This window comes from Lepidochelys olivacea, assembly GCF_965140295.1.
Source record: "Lepidochelys olivacea isolate rLepOli2 genome assembly, chromosome: 6".
Taxonomy (NCBI): Eukaryota; Metazoa; Chordata; order Testudines; family Cheloniidae; genus Lepidochelys; species Lepidochelys olivacea.
Window position 1 is genome coordinate 102,008,065 of NC_140416.1, and position 21,469 is coordinate 102,029,533.

At 43.9% G+C, this 21,469-nt stretch overlaps 1 protein-coding gene across 10 annotated transcripts in view; it reads left to right on the forward strand.

Moving 5' to 3' along the window:
- Nucleotides 1-21,469, forward strand: part of TUNAR (transmembrane neural differentiation associated intracellular calcium regulator) — a 40,734-nt gene that overhangs the window by 15,381 nt on the left and 3,884 nt on the right. The window contains exon 4 of one of the 10 annotated variants that reach the window (XM_084632486.1): nucleotides 2,835-2,908. The exons of 8 other annotated variants lie outside the window; for them this stretch is intronic. The gene's annotated coding sequence lies outside the window, so the exon portion shown is untranslated. Of the gene's footprint in view, nucleotides 1-2,834; nucleotides 2,909-7,614; nucleotides 7,702-21,469 lie in introns of those variants that run through there. One more of the 10 variants, XM_084632479.1, reaches the window with a different exon arrangement.

The following is a 21,469-nucleotide window of genomic DNA, read 5'->3' on the forward strand; positions in this document are numbered from 1 at the left end:
CAATACATAATATGAAATTGTTAACCGCATCTTTGACATGTGTTATAACTACAGGATATCTTGTCATTGGAAACACCCCGTAAGATGAATAGTGTTAGTGACTTAGTGCAGTTGAGCTTATGGAAGTAGACTTGGTCAGTCCTATCTGATTCTACTTATGAGGTACCAAAAATCCTGCATCTGGCTATGCATTGTATTATTAGCTGGTTTCCTTTCCCAAAGGGAATTTTCCCTCTGTGATTAATTCTGTAATGCATTTTTTGATTCAGTGGACTAATTAAAGTCCTCATTGACTTCAGTAGTGTTGCACCTGTGCACAGAGAACAGCATTTAGGCCAGTATATTTCGTGTAAGATGATGGCTATTCGTTTTAACGATGAAAATATAGAAGTGGAGCAGTGAAACGAGCAGAGATGTCTTGAACACCTGTATTTGATTGATTCAGTCAGAGTGAAATTCATCCGGGTACAGTGAAACTATGCAAAGCCCCTGTCACTTAAGCCCTATTGTGGGATTGTGCAGGAGGGGGAAGGGGGTTACGTGTGTGGTAGGCAGACCATCCTGCATGTGAAGGCTTCCACACCCTGTGTACCATGTTGGTGGTTTCCACACTACTCTGATTGGCACAGTTAGGATAGACTGGGGAGAGCCCATAGGATCTGCACTTTTGTAGTCCCAGTGTCCCAGATTCACTGAATAGAGATCTTGGCAGTTCTGCAACTGCAATTCTACCACATAGTTTTCTTTCCCATGGCCTGGAGGTAGCAGGATGAATTCCATTCCCTCCTCTGCTTATGTTACTTTTATAGGAGCTGAGGTGCTCAGCATTTCTGAAAGTCAGTCAACCTGTGGAACTCCTTGCTTGAGGAGGTTGTGAAAGCTAGGACTATAACAGGGTTTAAAAGAGAACTGGATACATTCATGGAGGTTAAGTCCATTAATGGCTATTAGCCAGGATGGGTAAGGAATGGTGTCCCTAGCCTGTTTGTCAGAGGGTGGAGATGGATGGCAGGAGAGAGATCACTTGATCATTACCTGTTAGGTTCACTCCCTCTGGGTCACCTGGCATTGGCCACTGTCGATAGACGGGATACTGGGATGGATGGACCTTTGGTCTGACCCAGTATGGCCATTCTTATGTTCTTATGTTATGTCAGGCTACCAACCTCTATGTAAGTCAGTTTCCTCATCTGTAAAATGGGGCTAATAAATCTTATTGACATGTCCCAAACTGAGGCTTAGTCGGTTAATGCTTGTAAAAAAAGCTAAGTATCATGATAAAGGGTCAGGCCCTGCATCACTTGATGGCTCTTTCTCCAGTAGGGGACAAGACGTTGCATGTTGTTTACTGACATAGCTTTGTTGGCTTCAGTGGAGTTATGCCATCTTACACCAGCTGAGGATCTGGCCCTAACTCCTTAGTTTATCTATAGCAGATGCAGTGCAAATAAGCAACGATGCTATTTCTTTCACATAGTATATAATAAAAACTGTATGTAGATTTATGTTATTGTTAGTCTGTGCTATAAGAGGAAGCCTGCTATTTTCTGCTAGAGAAGAATGTTGTCAAAACAGCTTGTCCCTACAAATAACTGTTTTTGTCTATACAAAAAGGTTTGTCTCAAAAGTTAATCACTCTATACAACTTGATACTCACTACAATGCTTCAGGTTTAAAGTAACATTCCCAGTGTGAAGGAACTTTCTAAGTAGGTTTTAATCATAATGCCTTTGATTTTCACTAGTTAGCATGTGTCTCTAGCTGACTCGTGCCATTGAGCTTCATGTGGAGAACAAAGTAGGTTGAGGGAAGGAATTCAATCTCCCACCTTCTCTCTGTCTGTGGGCAGGAAGCCTGTGGACTAGGATACCAGCTATTCCCTCTTCAGGCTCTATATGCAGGGATTTAAAACTGCCGTGTTGGACTTCAGTGGGAGTTTCACTGAGTGACTGGCCCAAGTATAACTCCTGACTCAGTGGTAGATCTGTGATTAAAAACTCAGGTTGCTTCTCGTCTTGTGCTCAGCACACTGAACCACAATTATTATTATTAGTTACTTCTATAACACTAGCACCAACTGAGATTGGAGCCCCACCATGGTAGGCACTGTACAAACACACAGTAAGAAAACCCCCTGCCCTGAAGAGCTTACTGTCTAAATAAATGCCACCTCCATAAAAAATACTAGATCCAGCTAAGCAAATTAATAACCAGGTTTTTAAAAAGGCGGGCAACAAGACAAGCAACCGCAGGATTCACTGGCTGTGCTTATTAACATTTAATAAATATCATGTCCAGTCATTATCCTTAGCATGAATTACACATTGATATGTATATATATATATATATATATATATATATATATATTTTGGTGAAAATGTTTGTCTCATTCATTCTCTGTGATGCTTCTCTTGGCACATGTTTCCTGCTTTTTTGTGACGAGGTTCACTGTTGTCTCTGCAAGAATAGGTGTAGTGGTTCTATAATCTGTAATCAGGAACGTAGGTGGAGGGATGGAGCTGGGGAAAGGCTCTAAGCAGAAGCTGAATACTGAATCAGAGAGGGAGAGATTGTAACTTTCGAGATATTACTGTTTTCTTTATACTTATGAAGTTATTTGTTTAGTTTTAGAAGAAAGGGACTCTTTCTATGACTCTTACTATTGTCACACGACACTCTCCTCTGTGCTATCATACAAAGTGATTCAATGTTAGGGCCTTTTCCACAGGACTAACAAATTTAAGCTGAAAATTTTGGTGGATATTTTTAAATTTAAAAATAAGTCATTTCTTGTTTTTGGTGTAATCTCTGATCTCAGTGACTTCTGCTTGTAGGGCCTGAGCCAATTCCCATTGGAGTCAATGAGAACTTTGCCTCTAGTTTCAACAACAACTGGATCAGGCTTCTGGTAGGTTTTATATACAAGCAAACAGCACTAGGCTGGTGGGGCTGCATAAAAATAGCTAAAAAGAATATCTGTGGAATGTGGCTTTACAACTTATTTCTTTGCCTGAAACTCCCTCCCTGTTCCTGAATTTTTCGAAGATTTATGTGTTATACACTGAAGACCTTATTAAAGATTCAGGTGTCAGACATACTTCAGTGTATCAAGGACCTGATTAGGCATTTCTTGTGTATAGATAAGAATTCCCACTGATAGTGAGTAATCAAGGAATGCTAGGCCAGTCCATAAGTGTATACGGTGATTGTCCATATGCTTCTCTTTTCTTTCCCGACTCACAAGGCCTGCTCCCAGTCACACATCTCCTTTAGGGACCATTCCACAATTGTGGGGTGGGTAGGGGGAATTGATAAAGAGGCATTTCTCATTCTCCGCCATAAAATGACCATATTTCTACATCTGTGTCAGTTATAAACAACTGCAGATTGGGTCAGCCAACATATTTTGTAAGTTTCACTTGCATTATTTACTGTTCAATTATTATTGTTCAATGCTAAAAAAACCAGCTGTAAATCTTCCTTAGCTGGAGGATGATGCGGCCAGTGGGATTCTAATTTGGTGGTTTTGACAGTTAAAAGAAACAGAAAAGCAAAAGGAGGAGGAGTGGTAGATACGCTGGAGGGCAGGGATAGGATACAGAAGGACCTAGACCAATTGGAAGATTGGGCCAAAAGGAATCTGATGAGGTTCAATAAGGATAAGTGCAGGGTCCTGCACTTAGGACGGAAGAACCCAATGCACAGCTACAGACTAGGGACCGAATGGCTAGGCAGCAGTTCTGCGGAAAAGGACCTAGGGGTGACAGTGGACGAGAAGCTGGATATGAGTCAGCAGTGTGCCCTTGTTGCCAAGAAGGCCAATGGCATTTTGGGATGTATAAGTAGGGGCATAGCGAGCAGATCGAGGGACGTGATCGTTCCCCTCTATTCGACATTGGTGAGGCCTCATCTGGAGTACTGTGTCCAGTTTTGGGCCCCACACTTCAAGAAGGATGTGGATAAATTGGAGAGAGTCCAGCGAAGGGCAACAAAAATGATTAGGGGACTGGAACACATGAGTTATGAGGAGAGGCTGAGGGAGCTGGGATTGTTTAGCCTGCAGAAGAGAAGAATGAGGGGGGATTTGATAGCTGCTTTCAACTACCTGAAAGGGGGTTCCAAAGAGGATGGCTCTAGACTGTTCTCAATGGTAGCAGATGACAGAACGAGGAGTAATGGTCTCAAGTTGCAGTGGGGGAGGTTTAGATTGGATATTAGGAAAAACTTTTTCACTAAGAGGGTGGTGAAACACTGGAATGCGTTACCTAGGGAGGTGGTAGAATCTCCTTCCTTAGAGGTTCTTAAGGTCAGGCTTGACAAAGCCCTGGCTGGGATGATTTAACTGGGAATTGGTCCTGCTTTCAGCAGGGGGTTGGACTAGATGACCTTCTGGGGTCCCTTCCAACCCTGATATTCTATGATTCTATGAAAAGTTAACAATTACAAGTCAGGACAGAACACAGAATGAAGGTAGCACAGAGATATAGTTGGAGAGGGTGAGGGGGGCATGGCTTTTGACAGATGGCAATATGCCTTTTACAAAGAGGTGTTTGTAGAGCACTTATTCTGCAAATCTCTAATTTTCTTGGTACTAATTGCCACCTAATAGGAGTGAGGGAGAAGGAGCATGTATTGTACCTGGCTATGGTGAAAATCAGGTACTGGAATAAAATGTCTGACACTTGTGCACAGGATCTCCCCAGCAGTGCATACTCTGTGGGGAGGAGTATTTGTAATTGGGGGAATTCATTTAAAAAGAAATAATAATGAATAATTAATATAATGCCTAGCTCGTATATAGCACTTTTCATCAGTAGATCTCAGTGCTTTCTCAGAACCATAATATTTTGCACTTCCATGTTGACATAGATCAAAGAGTCTCAATCGGTTTCACAAACATTAATGAGCCTCAACACCTGACAGAGAAGTCCATGATAGAGTCTGGTGACTCCTAACCTTGTGCATTAGCCACAAGACCATCCATGTGCACACTAAAGGTAAACACAAATGCTTTTCAGAAATATTTTCTTGATCCCCAGGGATTGTAAGGCTAGTTAAGCCATTTCCAGAAAGCGGATGACTTCATCAGTGGGAGGGATGTCACCTAACTTCAATGGAAGAAATTTAAGAAGGATCATGCAGGGGTCCTCACCAGCAGCACATCACTGGAAATAAATTTCTGACACTTGTAGTCTAGGTTGTTTGAAGCAAATTTTGCCAGTGTGCCTTACTCAAAGGGGTGGTGCTTGGTTCATTCCTGTGTGGGTTTGAAAGGAAGATCTCTGAGAATTGAACATCCCAAAGCCTTTTCTTGGATTTTGTGGACTATTTTTGGTATGAGGTCCTGGTTAAGGGATGTGTAAGTGCCTACAGGATCAGCCAAGGAAAGTTGCTTTTGAAAGTGGAAGCAAGTCACTGTAGGTTCAGGCAGAAACCCACCATCCCAGGCTTCTCTTCCTTTTGTTCCCATAGCCCAGTGAGCCATGAGAGCAGACATTGTCCCCAACCCCAAGCTGAGCAGCACTGTGGGCAAATGTCTCTACCTAGTTTGGAGTTGCTCTTGGGAAAAAAAGTAAGTACATAAAAGAAGAACTGAGCAAAGAAGTGAGTAAGGAATTAGGGGGATGGGAAGAAAAGAAGCCTTGAGCTTTGGAAGATACGCTTTTTGGTGTCCTCATTAGCAGGCATCTCTTTCATAGAGCCATAGTCAAGCATATCAGGGGCACAACCTTACCTTTCTGTAAATCAGAGCTGTTTTTCTACCAGTGTGGCTGAAGATTGGGAGAAAGGAATGATCTGAATCCATCCTGGGAGCCCGTGCCAGGGCTGCTTTTTGCACAGACCTTTCTAGCGTTATTGGAACTCCAGGAGCCCCTCCACAGAATAGACTGTCCCCTTCCGGACAGTGCTGCTAGCTACCTCCATAGCTCCCAGAATGATTTCACACATGCACATGAAACATAGGCAATGATAATTACAGTGCAGGGGGATGTTATGTTTCCCTAGACAGGTTTCCAAATGACAAAATGAATATAAATACTGGATCCATGGAAAGAAAACGTCCATTGTTAAAATCAATTGACAGGCTTGTATCAGGAAAAAGTGCTTTCTGTCTCAACCCAGTGTCATTCCTGCTGTGATTTTAAATTGGAGTTTGCTGAGTGAAGCACTCAGATTTTATTTAAAAAGTAAAGTCAGGTGCGTTAAGCCCCCCTAGCTTAGGTTTTTAAAATACAAGAAGTGAATATAGTTGTTATACAAATAAAGACTTTTAACCCCTTAGCTCCTGCAGTCTGTGGTTTCTGGCACAGAGAAGTTATGTCTCTTGATGTCAGGGGTTAAAAATAACTCACTGTGTAAATTCCCCATGCAACTTGGCTTTAGGGTTGCCAATTTTGGTTGGATGTATTCCTGGAGGTATTCCATGCCTAAAATGCTCTGGATGTGCACGCATTTTCTGAGGTGAGGCCAGATATTACAACAAAGTCCTTTTAAGTGAAAGAATCATTCAAAGGGTCCTGGGCCTGATGGGTGCCCCTCTCAGTCATACCTGAAGAAAGATGATATTACCTATGGCTTGGAGACAACCCCTGTGCTCCTGACTAGCCAGAGGCCCACTGCTGAGTACCTATGTCTGTAAAGTTGAAAGACATTGCAACACCTGCTACATTTTCACTACTTTGTTTCTCCTGTGTGCAGTGCATGAAAATGATGCTTTCCGATGCTGCTTCCTAATCTACTCCTAAGCACCAGAGTGGACCATATAGAGCCTGATCCAAAGCAAAGTCAGCGGAAGTCTTTCTGTTGATGTCATTGGACTTTGGATCAGGCCCACAAAGAGTGGGAGATGCCAAGGAGGCAATTAACAGTGTAAATGGCTCAGATGAACTAAAAATGCTTAGTTATTCATGACCAGTTAGCTCCACCTATGACTAGGCTATATTCTACGGCTGGCATTTTTGCACCAAATAGACTTTTCATCTGATAAGGCAGGTAGTTTCTGCAAGTAGCCTTCAGCAGGTAGTTTCAGGTAGCCCACAGTTTCTAATCCACTTCAATATGTTTTATTCACTTATTTGTATACCAAAATAATATACACTTCAGCTAGCAAAAAAACCCCTGCACATTATACTTGCAGTTGTTCTCTTCCTTCAAGTCTCAGGAGCCATAGATCAACTGCGAGTGTTTAGTGACCTTCTGCCCGAGAGTGTACAGCCCCTGGGTGGGTCTAACTTTTGTGGCTGGCACTTATGTAGCAGATAATCCAAGATGACACTGACCTTGGCAGTCTTATGGGAGAAATATTTTCAGTAGGATGAACTGTTCTTGAATAATTTCTTCAGTGTGCTATGTTAGCCACACAACCATGGTTTTCATCCACATTGGTGTATGTTATGAGTTTTCCATCTACGCTACTGTTGTACAGATTTCACTGAGGCCAACAAAAATATAAATCATGGTCTCCACCTATGTTCCTGCATTGCCATTGGACACTGGATTAAAGTACGGATGCCGCAGATTGACTTGTTAAAAACGTGTGCCAGATCCCCAGCTGGTGTAAGCTGGTGAAGCTCCATTGTTTTTAATAGAGCTAGGACAGTTTACAGCAACTGAAGATCTAGTTCAGTGGACAGGACACTGAACTGGAAGCCAGAAAAACTGGGTTGCATTCCTGGCTACTGACAAGCTGCGTGATCTTGGGTAAGTCACTTTCCTGCCATAGGTCTCAGTTTCTGCATGCACTTGTGGCGATAACGATAATTACCTACTTTGTAAAATACTGTAAGATCTATGACTGAAAAAAGCAAAGTATAGTTACCCCACTTTCTTACATTAATCAGTACAATGGTCTCTTTAGCTTACATTGTGCCACAGCTCCAGGCACCATAGTATCTATCATCACTGCAGTATTTTTCCTTCTCCCTTCTCAGGTTCTAGGGCTCTCTGCATATTAAGGAGGCACCAGTTGTAGTTATATGGTTAAGGATGAGCTCAAACTTAAAGCAGGGATTCAACCTCTTTTATGCAGGAAGAATCAGCAAATCCTCTCCAAAATAATAACACTTCATCTGAGGATGAATGATTTTTTTGAGAATTTGCAAGAAGTTTCATCTTCAATTGCAAACCCTTTTTGTCCCAAATGATATTAATAATGGACTAAAGCAGACATTTCAAACTTCCATATAATTAAAACTCATAAAATCTTGTGAATAGGCAATATATGAAGAATTATTCTATGATTACAGGTAATTTCTCCCCCATTCTTCTTCATAGCTCAGTTTCTCCTTCAGCAGAAATTGCAGAATAATGTTATACAACAGAGAATTCCATGAGGAACTGCCCTCTTTTGAAATGGCTACCATCTCCTATTATTATTCTCCATTGGACTGACTGAGGCCACAAGCTGCCTTTTGCCCAGATAGCCTTTGCCCCCATTCACTGGCTGCTCACACTGTTTCTGTTCACCTCCTTAGAGCATAGGGATTTCCCATCTTCCTTGAGAGCAGATTTACTTTATTCCTATTACAAATAATGGGAGATGATGGCCATTTTGATGGAGTACATCTTGAATCAAGGCAGCCTGTAGCAGTCTCACCATTAAAAATGCTCTCACCATTAAAAATGTATGCTTTATTTTCATTCTGAATTACTCTAGCTTCAACTTCCAGCCATTGGATGGTATACATTTCTCTGCTAGATTGAAGAACAAATATTTAATAATTGGCTCCTCATATAGGTACTTATAGACTGTAATCACATCACCCCTTAACCTTATCTTTGTTAAGCTAAACAGATTGAGCTCCTTGAGTCTATCACTATTAGGCAGGTTTTCTAATCTTTTAATCATTCTCGGGGTCTTCTCTGAACCCTCTCCAATTTATCAACATCCTTTTTGAATGTGGACACTGGAACTGGACACAGTATTCCAGTGGTTGTCACATCAGTGCCAAATATGGAAGCAAAATATCCTCTCTACTACTCAAGATTCCCCTGTTTATGCATCCAAGGATGGCATTAGCCCTTTTGGTGACAACATCGCACTGTGGGAGCTCATGTTCAGTTGTTTACCCACCATGCCCCCCAAAACTTTTTCAGTCACTGTTCCCCAGGATTATGTCCCCCATCCTATAAGTATGGCCTACATTCTTTGTTCCTAGGTGTATAAATTTACTTTTAGCTGCATTACATTTTCAGTTTTGAAAAATAAGTGCTAAGAGTTGTTGCAAATAATTAAAAAAATATATTTTGCAAATGTTCCTATCTACAAACTATTCACCACACCAATTTTCCATGATCCTGTGCTCTTCCTACACACTAGGGACTTCTGGTAGCTATTAACATCCAATAAACTCTAACCAAAGATGGGGGTAGAGAAGTATCTGTGCCTCTCTGAATTTTTATGTCACCCAAATAATTTGACTATTTTAAGTCCTAATTGATAAGTGCCCTTTTCTTACCTATGAAATTTTAAAAGCAATCTATTATATGTTATTGAAAGATCTGTGTAATAGATCAGGGATCAAATTTGGGACCCTTGGTTACACTGATGTAAATCCAGAGTAATTTTGCTAGAAGCTATGGTGTTACTTCAGATTTATCCAAGTGTAACTGACAGCAGAATTTGGTCAATGTCCATAAATGAAAATGTAACTTAACGTTCATTTTTCTGTCTAAATCCTTAAAAGAGTGCCTTTAGTGCAAGGTAGCAAGAAAATAGTTTTATGTACACTTTTATACACTTTTAGTTTTATGGGTAAATTCTTGCTTTTATTCCCATTTTATATGAGCATTGTTTTAAATTACTGACACTACATTAGAGTATGTCAGGATGCATCAGATAAACTGATACAACCTACTATGTCCTTGAGGCAATATGGTATATATGTTGCATTACATTAAACATCAAAATATGTTCTTTATATAGTACACTAGCCACTGCAGACAGAAAAATGGTACAGGTCATTATGTATACAGTATAATATTAGAAGCCATCTGCAAATAATCTAGTAAATCTCTAGACAAACTGTATATTTGCAAAGGGACAGATAGTGGACCATAGACAAATATGAAAGGGCTTTGCTCTGCCGGTTAGATCTACAAAGGAGACTTAGACTCAACATTGCAATGCATAACATTTAGGTACTTGCCACCTAGAGGAATCCATAGACCTGAATTAGGTGCCTAAGCTCCCTATACAATGTATACTTCTCCCCTGTTACTGGCTACTTCTTCCAGACTCTTTGCCTAGTTAGTACCAGTACGCCCCCAAGACCTTGTCAGCTATGTCTCCCTTCACTGCCATTCCCTCCTGGTTCCTAGTCCCAGTCTCTCAGTTCCTCATCCAGTCTCAGTGTTTCCCCATCCCCAACCAACTGGCTCCCAATCCCGGTTCATTTTCTTAATCAGCTATTCTTTTCTATATAGCTAAGGATGTATACCTTATGCTCATGGCTGTAGTATCTGAGTGCCTTCCAGTAGTGCATTAAAATGACGTAACTATATGTCCATCAGGTATTGCTTGTTCACTCTCCCTCTCCCAGGTGGAGAAGCATGTGCAGTGGCGTGTTTTGTTTTGGTGACCTCCCAGCGCCCAGTCCTCCCTGGTCCTGCTTTTGTCTCCTTTGCATACAAATCACATAGCTTCCTCCCCGACACTGCCTGGGTGCCAGCTGGGGGACTAACTGAAAGCACAGGAGAAATGCTATCATTTTCAATGCCTGACCCATAGCAGCTGGGATCAGCAATTAGAGGGTAAGTCTGGCTTCACCCCACAGCCTTGGGATGGAGCATAGAATCATAGAAATATAGGAATGGAGGGGGCCCTCCATAGGTCATTTAGTCCAGTTCCCTGCACTGTGGCAGGACTAAATATTATCTCTGACAGGCATTTGTCTAACCTGTTCTTAAAAACCTCCAATGATGCAGATTTCACAACCTCCCTAGCTATCTTGTTCCAGCATGCTCAGTCACTCTGTGGTGACGGCGTGTGGGTAGTCAGGAGCTGTGAGGAGGTAAAGCATGCTCAGTTGCTTTCTGAGGATGCCACATGTACAGTGTAGTCAGCACTAGAAGCTGTGAGGGGCCTGAGCGTGCTCAGTCAGGAGATGGAATCTTTGGAGATTTTAGCTGCTAAAATCAAAGTCTCCACTGAGCATGTGCAAACTGTAATTTTTTTCAACTTGACCAAATGTGGGCAAATTTTGACAGGGACAGAAAAAGGCAATCTCCCCAGCCAAATTTCAGGGGAGTTTGTCCCTGCTCCAAAGCATGAGGGCATTAGATTTTTTCAAAGAGGTCTCAAGAATTTTTTAACCTGGGCAGAATATATGTTCCCCTAGCCTCATTCTTAGAAATAGCTGAATTGTTTTGGCTGAAATTTTTTTAAAAAAAATCAGCCTGAGGCAGACACCTTACATGAAAAAGTTCAGCCCAAACTGTTAAAATCTGGCAAAGTTTTAAGCAACTGAAAACAGGGTCTAATAATGGGAACTGTTGGTCAACCTGAATAACATGAGGTGTTACCAGCCATGGCTATAGTTAGTTTTCAGAGCAAAGATACTGGTGGAACTGAAAGCTGAGTCTTCAGGCTAAATAGGTGATTGCTATATACCTAAGATAGAAGTTGCATTATAAAGTGTTGTGTTATGTTGCTAGGTATTTTGATGACAATTCTTCCTATTTGTACAAAGTAGATTATAGTATGCTTGTTAAAGGAAGACTCACTTCATAATTCCATTGCAAAGTGCTTCTTCATTTAAAAATAGTTTGTCACGCTAAGGGCCAAATTGTTTCCTGGTGTAACTTGAAGTCAGAGGAGTTACACCAGTCAAGAACTGGATTCCAAATTTATATTTATTTCTTAGCTCTTTCTATAGAAACAAAAATGTTCTTCTATGAATATTTTTTAAAATGTCTTTCTATGGCAGGTTAGTATGAAATACAATTTATAGTGACATTAGGACAATTCTTCAGACTGCCTATGACAAAGGTTATGTGACTCTTTGCTGGTAATTGAAGGGCTGTCTCTCACTGAGACACAGCAATTCCATTTTTTTTTATAAGTCCTCGTGGGCTGTTATTTGTAAAAGATAACCCCAGAAAGACCTTAGAGAATGAGTTTGATGAGCTGAGATCTGAGGACCTGGAAGCAGTTGCTTTAGCATGTCCCCCTTTCCTAATCAAATTCCTTCAAGTATTTTGGTTAACACTATATCGCACTGGAGTATAAAAATACAAATTTTGAAGGTTTTTTATTTTTGTGTTTTTCCACATGGTTTTAGTTTAATAACAGGAATGGATACTAATGAGGAATATTATTCAAAGATAAATAAATTGTGTTTCCTGATTTATAAGATCACATCCACATATTACAAGGAGGGTACACATCTATATCTTCCAGCATCCAATTGTTGTTGCTGCAGAGTGTTGCGGTTCAGTGATGAGACAGAACACAGCTTTATGCAAGCAAACAGGCTGGTCAGCGGAGATGGGCTGTTCTGCCCCCCCTGCCTTCCACCTTCTCCTTTTATTATATTTCTCCCCCTAAACATTACACACTGCTACACAAAGGAATGTATGACGTTGATTCATATGCTTAGTTACCATCCTCTATCTACTACAATCCTGGTTCTCAGGCCTTGAGCCCAGGCTAAAAAAACCTCCCACAGTTGCTGTCCAAACAATCAAGTTCTCAGGGTTCATATCTAGCCCTTGTCCTTGGATAGAGCAATGTGTGCATTGCTCCTAGGAAACAGTCAGGGTGTGCCCCGCCTGCTTCCAGGTGGAATAGCTAGACATTAACCCTTCATCTCCCCTTTTTTGTTTATTGATAGTTGGCCATCTCATGGTAGCCGCCAATTTGTTTTATCATGCTATTTAACTCCCAGACAGACAAGGACATAACCTGGGGAGCTTTCCAGGGCAAAAATTTTACAAAGTCTTAACAAGGAAGGAATACATTGTACACAGCAACAACAAAAAATAAGCCCAATAATTACAAACACAAAATAACCAAAAGCTTAACATCTGCAATATAATCATCTAAAAGGGATACACTTCTTTTACTACAATTGTAACCAGCAAAAGGCAATATAAGTATCATTCTACTAAGACAGCAAAGGGTGCCATCACTTAAATTTGCAGGAATATAATTAAAGGTGCATGAACCACAAGTAAAAACCCATCCTGATGGTAGGATGATATGGCCATAATTATATAAAACATTAACAGCATGGGAACAATTTAAAAGGGATTGAGAAATTTTTTGACAGCCTAAGGGCACCTTTGTACTAGTGCAGTTAACTACACGCGCACAGGTGACATTGTGAGCCCCGGCCGGGTACGGTGTGTGAAGGGATATAGCCGTGCAAGGCGGAGTATAGTTGGCCGGGCCCCAATTAGCCATGCTAGAGTACTGGGAGAAAAGATTAGCATAAGCAAAGAGCAGTATCTTATTCTCCTTCGGGCTTGTAACGGGGGAGGCGCTTCCGAGCCAACCCCTACAAAAAATAGCAGGCACAAAAGGCACACAATCATCACAGAATTAGCAGTGATTTGGGCGAGAATCGCCACAAAGTCTTAAGAGTTTCTGGCTGCTGATCTGCTGCCAGTTTTCGTTGAGCCGTGGCGACCAATGCTTTTACTGCTCCCCATGTCACGGGCTGGCTTGGGACGTTACGCCTCCTCCGTTTCCGTCCCGCCGTTGTCGACTCGGGGGGCAACGCGGTCTCCTCCAAGGTCAGCTGAAACTCTGGTATGGGATTCGACAGCCCCTGGTGCCATGCCATGTTGTTTAAGTGCTGGTCGCACGCACCGGGCTGGAACCCACAACGGTCCTGCAGGGAGAGACACAGCAGCATATCCCCGACCCCAAGTGATTAGAGGTGCTGGGCCCAGCCACTGTGGATCGGGCAGCTGACGGTAAAAGACACGCGGTCTTTCCAGTACCTCAGATTTGTGAAAATGCCGATCCGCAGGGGTCTGCTGATCTGCATTCAGTGTTAAATTATTTAAAGTAAACAAAAGAATATACATCTGTTGTTGAATGTCTCCTAAGGTTCGGAGATGCAGCTCCCCTTGTTTTAATTGTTTATCTAGCAAGGTTTTGAGTGTGCGATTGGCACGTTCAACAATGGCTTGGCCCGTGGAATTATAAGGGATTCCGTGTTTAAGACGGACGTCCCAGCGGGCACAAAAGGTGGAGAGGGCTGCAGAGCAGTTGGCTGGGGCATTATCTGTTTTAATTTGGCAAGGGCGACCCATAACAGAAAAGCAGGCCAGCAAATGGTGAATAACTTTGTTAGTGGCTTCCCCACGTTGTGGGGTTGCCCAAAGAAAACCTGAATAAGTATCAACGGAAACATGTAAAAATGAATAGGGGCGGAATTGTGGCCATGAGTAACATCCATTTGCCACAGCTGATTTGCTGCGGTACCTCGGGGGTTAACGGCATAAGAAAAAGTAGGAGCAGCAGCAGCACAGTGGGGGCAGGAACGAACAATGGAACGTGCATGATCAGCAGGAATGTGAAACTGCTGGGCCATCAGATGTTAATATCGAGGGTGGTGTCTAACTTTGTAAGTAAATCACGGCCCCAAATATTGAGGTGGACAGGGAGCACAAAAGGGCGGATTGTAGCAAGGGCACGGCCTCCTGGTTTAGAGACCGTGACCCAAGACAAACTTTGGCGCCCGGGTTTGCTACCCCCAATCCGCCACAACTCTTTAGAAGGAACCGTAGGCCAACTAACCGGCCACTCCAGATCACGAATCACTGTAACGTCAGCTCCAGTGTCCACCAGCCCTGTAAAAGGAACATCATTTAAGAGAAGTGTTAACTGAGGTTTCGAGGGGCGGACTGACATTGTCAGAGCAACAAGTGGAGACGACGCGCTGTGAGACGGCGAGTGAGACAACGTAGATCCAAAGCCTCCTCCACCCCGAGTTCGATCCTCGGCAGCTGGCACCTGATAGGGGACTAAAATCAATTGTGCAATTGACCGTCCACGCGGGAGCGACTGTGGAAGATGAGTCCACACCTAAACCTTAATAATGCCAGTGTAATCAGCATCAATGACCCCTGGAATGACAAAAAAGCCCTGTTTCCCAGCATGTGAGCGAGGGAGAACAAGACCTACAAAGCCGGCAGGGAGAGGTCCCATCACCTGTGTAGGTATGGCACAGACCTCCCCTGGCAGCTGAAAGTCAGTGTCCTCCTGCATGATCAAATCAAGCCCTGCACTTCCAGCAGTCGCTGCCCTCATAGAGTCTACGGATTCCAAGGCAGAGGAGCGATTGCCTGAGTAGGAAACACCCCCGTTTGGCCCTGGGTTCGGGGGGGACCCGTCGCGCGGTTTCCCGACCCGCTACGACACTGATTAGCCCAGTGATAACCTTTCCCACACTTGGGGCACTTCTTTGAGGGTCGGGCTGGTGCCTTAGATGAGCGGCACTCCCGCTGAAAATGACCCTCCTTACCACAGCGGTAACAGCGCTTCCCCTCCTTCCCAGTTTTTCTGAGGGCGGCAGCCAGAACTCCAGCCTTGTGGGCTTGTGTGCCAATGTTCTGGCACGCCCGCAGCATGTCTGAGAGCTCTAAAATACCAGAGACTTGTGCTGCCTGGAGAGCACGGCGGCAATCCTCATTTGCATTTTCAACTGCCAATTTTAACAGGAGCTCGTGAGCTGCCTCAGTGTTATCCACCTGTCGGAGGATAGCCTCCTGCAATCTGTTGGTAAAATCCAAAAAGGACTCTAAGGCACCCTGACGGATACTGACAAAGCTTTTGGTAGGCTTGCCTGAATCCGGGACCTTCTTGAAAGCATGCTGGGCACAGGTGGAAATAATGGGGAAGACGGCCTGAGGGAGTTGAGACTGCATCTCAATAGTAGCAAACTGGCCCTCCCCTGCCAAATGCTCATAAATGATACCATGCTCTCTATATACCTGGGCTTGGCGTTCTGCCATCTGCCGATACTCACTAAGCCAAATAACATACTGACTGGGTGACAACATCATGCGCAGCAGCGTTTTCCAATCCTCAGGGATTAGGGAGTACCCAGCACCCATCCCTTCAATGAGACCACGCACAAAGGTGCTAGTCAGGCCAAATTCACGAATTGCTTTCTTTACCTCTCTAACCACCGAGTATGGCACAGTGGTCCAGGTGCCCACGGGGTTGCCCTGGTCATCATTCTGCCAGGTCACCGGGCAAACGGAGACCAGATCAGCCAGCTCCTCTGCTGTAAGATCTGATCGAGCTTTCGCTGCGTGAACCATTTGTTGCACCAGCGAAAGCTTCTGAGCAGATGCAGATGACTCTCCGGGGGGCCCCATGGGGGGAGGGTGATCACACACCGGCTCCGGTGGGGAAGGCCAGGGAGGCGGTGGTAATAGAGGCACTGGGGGCGAAGCAGGGGGAGGGATGGCTGCAGGAGCGGACGGGGGTGGCAGGATCGGCAGCTCCTCTGTTGGTGCTGAAGAGGGCCTTTCCAAGGCGACACGCTGTGTCGCATCGCCAGGAGGGGGGATGACTGCAGGGGCGGACGGGGGCGGCGAGAGCACCAGCCTCGCGAGGGAGGGTCTGTCTGAGGCGACACGCTGTACCACGTCGCGGCAGAGGTGCCAGGCATGTAAAGCCTGCACGGGTGCCCGAGGCTCTTTGTGCAATGTCTGGCCCAATCGCTCCCAGTCCGCTAACTTAAGGCTTCCAGCTTCAGGATACCACGGGCACTTGGCACGCACCTCCTGTAGCAGGAGAGTGAGTTCTCGAGCCGGGCAGTCATGCTGAGCCTTACGCAGCAAATACTGCAGCTCATTACGGTGTTGCACTTGCAAAGCAGAGAGGGAGCTTCCCATACTTACCACAATGAAAAATACTCACCGGGATCCACGAAGTGGATGAGTGACGCGTCTGAAACCCTTGCCGGGCGAGGTGAGTGCTGAGGGCCCCACGTTTGGGCGCCAGTTGTTGCGGTTCAGTGATGAGACAGAACACAGCTTTATGCAAGCAAACAGGCTGGTCAGCGGAGATGGGCTGTTCTGCCCCCCCTGCCTTCCACCTTCTCCTTTTATTATATTTCTCCCCCTAAACATTACACACTGCTACACAAAGGAATGTATGACGTTGATTCATATGCTTAGTTACCATCCTCTATCTACTACAATCCTGGTTCTCAGGCCTTGAGCCCAGGCTAAAAAAACCTCCCACAGTTGCTGTCCAAACAATCAAGTTCTCAGGGTTCATATCTAGCCCTTGTCCTTGGATAGAGCAATGTGTGCATTGCTCCTAGGAAACAGTCAGGGTGTGCCCCGCCTGCTTCCAGGTGGAATAGCTAGACATTAACCCTTCAGCAGAGATTCTTTGTTTTTATTTCTCAGGAAGGATGAGTTTGTGACTGAAATACTGGACTATGAATCTCAGAAGATGTGAATTCCATTCCATTCTAGCACTGTATAAAAGATCCAGAGCTGCCCAAAGGAGGCTAATATCTCGGCACAGAAACATTGTGAGGTGTCCCACAATTTCACTGGCGTTTGGACTGAGCCCTGAAATTCAAATCCAAACATTCCTAAATGCATGGGATTTTGGTTCAAGCCCATCATAAACCAACACTGTGTTTCCCCTCTTTTCTTTCTCTTTGTCTTAATGATGCCTCATGTTTATACGATGCTTTTCATACCAAAGCATCCGTAGGATCTTTATGAACAAAGACAGGAGTCTCTGCACCCACCGCTGAAATGCTTCTGGGGAGGAACATGACTACTGTTTAAGAGCACACAATGCACAACTCAGCAGTTTAGGCCAGAAAGTGAAGAATATCCTGTCCATGGGAATGGCATAGGGATTCTATGCAGGTAGAATGTGGGAACTTTGCCATAGCAACTTGTTCAAAAACTGCCAGTGGATCCTTAGCAAAACACAGGAGCTAAGGATGTTGTTTGACATCTCATTCCAAAAACAGCACCTCCGGCAGCACAGTATCTCTTAATGCTACTGGGAATGACTGGCTGGTGCTGAGCACGGCACTCAACTTTCCCTCCCAACTTCATCCTTAAAGGGACAATGTGATTAAAAGAACTTTAGAAAAATCACTTCCATCTGACTTTTCAAACTCCTGATGTTCAAGTGGGTTACACTCTCTACAATCCTCTCCTCCCCTGCTTTGTCATTTGAGCACGGCTAGAGCTTCCCTCCTTTGTGAGATAAGAAAGGTGTCACACTTCAACAGCTTATGAACTCTTTGCATGATTTCAGTGTCCTCTTCAGTTTACTAATCAAAACCAGTTTTGCTGTGTATTTCTCATCCCTGGAGGGTGAAACTGTCTTCAGAAAATGAAAGCTCTCATATCTGTTAATGTGTCATCACAACTAATAGCCTGGGGACTGTAAGCAAGTTTAAATATCAGAACAATTTTGCTGGTGATTGTCTGTGATTATGGATTAAGCATGCAGAATTTATAGCATCTGATCTTCAAGCTAGATTGAACATAATGGGCCAGATCCTCAGAGGGTGTTAACTGATGTAGCTCCATAGAAGTCAGTGGAGCTCTGCTGATTTATACCACCTGAGGATCTGGCCCAGGGGGCTTTTCAAAATGTTGTTCAGATAATACATGATAGCATGGGGATGATCCAGCAGCATGCAAAGCATCTCCCACAAGTCACCAATCACACTTAGCTCTGCCGGAGCCCATCGGAGTTCAGGGCACTCAGAATAAGCCTTTAATCCAATTGAGGACCTTATAAATAATGATTGTACTCATGAGTCATGTCACTTCCAAAACTTTTTCAAGAGCAAATCAAAGTGCCAGCATGTACAAAGTCCGTCAAACATAGTAGAGCAGGCAGTTCTTTAGGGATGTGTGCCAGATCTTAGATGGGGCAAACCTACTGCAGTAAGTTGGGTTGCGTGTACTTGGTGCTGCTCTTGTTCAGAATCTTAATGACTCTGTGTCATAGAATCACTACCGTGAACAGAGCAGTTTTACTTCAGTTGTGACTGGTCTGTGCTATCGGAGGATCTAAGTGTCCCCGCCATCCACCCCTCATTGCCACGGTGAAGTTCCCAGTGGCCAGGAAGTCCTATAGATGTGCTAGCGGCCATGTTACAATACTATTGGATTTGGACTCTGCCTATGGTAACCTATCTATTTTAGGTACTCTGAGGGCTCCCATTACTGTAGTATCTGAGCATTCACCATATTTATCTTCACAACATCCTTGTGGGGAAGTGCTGCTATTCTAGTCTATGGATGGGAAACTGAGACCCAGAGAGGCAAGGTGACTTGCTAAAGAACACACAGGACAGCGGTGGCAGGGCAGAGAACTGAGCCATGGGCTCCTATGTGCCAGACTAAGGCCCTAACCACTGGCTCATCCTTCCTCCCTTGCTCACAGTAGAGTAAAGAAAATATTACGCTTTCCCAGAGATTACATTAAAATGATAATGGATCCCACAAAATGAAGCAGGGAGCAGATTAATTCTGAGTGAGGTAATACTTGGATGACCGGGCTGTTATGTAATAATCAAGTTGTCATTGTACATGCAGTGGGATACTATGTCAACGGATGAATTCTTGGATAGGGAAACAGTATTGTTATTTGAGTAAAGGTTTCTTCTTTGGTTGCCGCCCGTCAGTTCGGCAGCAATGATGGAGCCAAATGAAGACTTTCCAACATTTTCTGTCTTGTACCAGCTTCACGGCTTTGTTAATCTTTAAACCTTTTTGACCTCTTTAATTTTTCCCCATGTCTAGCCAATACATCCTCATTTCTAGTTCCTTGTGCTCTGGTATGTATTCCCATTTGTGGTATCCTTTCCGGGTCCATTCTTAACACACATTCAAACCACCGCAGCCATCTTTCTTGGATCATCTGTAACCGCATTATTTCTTGCCTAAGCCATTTTCTTATGACTTCATTTTTTCTTTTTGTCATCTTGAAACTCAGCATTCCCCGCAACCCGTTGATTTCTGCAGTCAATATCTATCATTTTTTGGCATTCCTCATATTCCAACTTGCTGACCCATACAGCAGTATCAGCATGAGAGTTGTCTCATATATGCTGATATTTGTTTTTACCTAAATTTCTTTAGTCTTCCAGCTTCTACAGAGTTTTCCTAATACAGTAGTGGCTAATGCGTAGCTGCACAAAGGAGGCTAATCTTCACAATTGTCACCCTTCAATACCAGTCCTTCAAGGTACACACATTTTTCCACTTGTTCTAATTTTTTTTCTCCGAGTTTGACCTTTACCTCTTCCTCTTGCCTTCCAATTGCCATCATTTTTGTCTTCTCCGTGCTGATCTTCAGTCTGAATTTTCTGCTTTCCTGGTCTACCTTGTCAGTTATTCTCTAAATCCTCTTTGGTCAATGCTGTGAGGTCAATGAGAGCGAAGACTTATCAGCTTTAAAAAAATGTTTGAGGGGAATGAAGTGGTGTAAGGCTCTCAAAAATACAATACAGCATGGTATAAAAGAGATCACAGCACCAAAGGAGCTATAGAAGCTGCCAAGAGTTGGATAGAAGAAAGAGGAGCACAGCAAGCCAGAGGGAGAGACTTGTCTGGAATGAGGCAAATTATACTAAAACTGTGAGCAGATAGTTTTGCAGTAGCAAAATATACCTCTGCCTACTAGAGGGGTGAAGATTAAGGGGCTGATCCTGCCACATATTGAATGATCTCAACTGCCATTGACAACATGGGGAGATGAGAATGCTCAGCCTCTTGCACGATCGGTCCCTCCATTTGTAAAAGTAATTTTGATTCTGCTCTCATTGACGTCAATGTTCAAACTTCCATTGACTGAAATAGTGCTAGACTGGGCCAAGTCAGGTACTAATAAGGTCATATTTAGGACCCAATCCTGTTAGGTGCTCAGACTTTCTGTTTCTTTCAAGAGTAGTGAGAGCTGGCAATGCTCAGCACTCCCCATACTAAGCCCACTGAGTACTGTGTGTAGTTCAGAGTCCCCGGGTTTGAGCCTGCAGAGTGCATGAAGGTTGTGCGAGAGCAGTGCTGAGCCACAGAGTGCTTGTTACTCATGAGTCAATCAAACTAAGAAAGATGAGGGCAGCAGATAATGCAGGTGTTTTGCTATTGGCTGTTAGAGATACGGTTGCATTGAAACTTCCATTGCTCTCGCTTTCTTCTAAGTGCCGCTCATAAGCTCTCTCCAGTGAGCAACAGCTCCTGGCTGGCAGCAAGAGTAACTGACAGACCTATGCACTGGATTACATTTAAATACCTATGCCCTGACCACATCCTTTCTCTGCGCACACATTCCCCCCCCCCCCCCCAGTGCCCAGCTCCTGTTGCTGAATGTGGCATATTTATTTCTCCACGTTGTGCTGAACTACTCCACTCAGGTGAGGCCTGATTAAAGTGCTGAATACCACTGGGACAACCGCATTGACATCAAAGGGAATTGAAGGCGCTCAACACCACGTAGCACATGATTAGCTCA